General features: G+C 40.1%; 1 pseudogene; it reads left to right on the top strand.

Moving 5' to 3' along the window:
* The first annotated feature begins 337 nt into the window (after nucleotides 1–337).
* Nucleotides 338–455, top strand: LOC126337201 (5S ribosomal RNA; annotated as a pseudogene).
* The last annotated feature ends 1,041 nt before the right edge of the window (nucleotides 456–1,496 follow it).

Here is a 1,496-nt window from a genome sequence, read left to right as displayed (position 1 = left end):
TATGGGACCAATCCAGGGCATATTTTAGAAATCTGTTCAAATGGTTCTGAGCACTATGGGACGTAACATCTGAGGTTATCAGTTCCCTAGAACTTACAACTACTTAAACCTAACTAACCTAAAGACATCACACACATCCATGCCCGAGGGAGGATTCGAACCTGCGACCGTAGCGGTCTCGCGGTTCCAGACTGAAGCGCGTAGAACCGCTCGACCACACCAGCCGGCAGAAATCTGTTAAAAACGTTACTAATTTACTGAAACATTAAACTTTATTTCCTGAGACGTATTTTACAGTAGACATGGTCCTTTTCGGAAGTTCTTTGTTCTAACCTATGCCAACGGCCTTGCCGCAGTGGTAACACCGGTTCCCGTCAGATCACCGAAGTTAAGCGCTGTCGGTGTGGGCTAGCATTTCGATGGGTGACCATCCGGTCTGCCGAGTGCTGTTGGCAAGCGGGGTGCACTCAGCCCTTGTGAGGCAAACTGAGGAGCTACTTGACTGAGAAGTAACGGCTCCGGTCTCGGAAACTGACATACGGTCGGGAGAGCGGTGTGCTGACCACATGCCATTCCATATCCGCATCCAGTGACGCCTGTGAGCTGAGGATGACACGGCGGCCGGTCGGTACCGTTGGGCCTGTTCGAGAGGAGTTTAGTTTTTTTTTAGTTTTTGTTTTAATCTATAATATAAAAGGCAATGTCTTAATTGGCTGACTCATCATTACTCAGCCTAAACTGCTAAGATTAGAAACTTCAAATATGGAGATGGTGTTTATCTTACACTGTAGGCATCGCTTGAGAAGGGATTTTTCGAAATTCTGCCCCTAAGGGGGTTTGATAGGGGATGAAAGGTTTTTGAAAATATCTCGCTGTTCAGGCAATTTTGAAGCTAAAGTATAAATCTTGATATGGGGATTCTCTGTCACAAATATAGGAACGCATGTTTCAAAATTTTTGGAAATTTAACCCTTTTGGGTTTTTTGAAAATAAATAATTATTGATGAATTACTAAAGCTTTTTTAAAGCTACATTATGAAAACTGGTATTTGACTTAACGGTTGCAAATAAAAAAATAATTTTTCACTGTTTCTGGAAATTGAATTCTTAAGGGTTGAAATAAGGGATGAAATGTTTTATGGAAATATTTCATTATGAAAGCAGGTTTTGAGCTAAATTTACGAAAAAATTGTATTTGGCATTCCTGTTAGAAATTAAAAGAAATACTTGTTTCACTGTTTTTGGAATTTCAACCCCTAAGGGGAAAATTCTTAAGAACAATGTTTTAGATTAAAAAGCAAAATCTTTGAAAAATGGTATTACACTTCTCGGTGACTTATAAAGGACTTCTCGGTTACTTATAAAGAAATATGTGTTAGGGAATGAAAGTTTCTATGGAAAGACGCGAAACACACGATTAACAAAAACCTTGGAGTCCAGCGACCAGAATCGCATTTTGGTCACCAGTACATCTGGAAAAAAACAATGCTTCTATG

This window comes from Schistocerca gregaria, chromosome 2 (assembly GCF_023897955.1).
Source record: "Schistocerca gregaria isolate iqSchGreg1 chromosome 2, iqSchGreg1.2, whole genome shotgun sequence".
Lineage (NCBI taxonomy): Eukaryota > Metazoa > Arthropoda > Insecta > Orthoptera > Acrididae > Schistocerca > Schistocerca gregaria.
The sequence above is the reverse complement of the archived record's forward strand: the minus strand, read 5'-3'. Positions and strand labels throughout refer to the sequence as shown.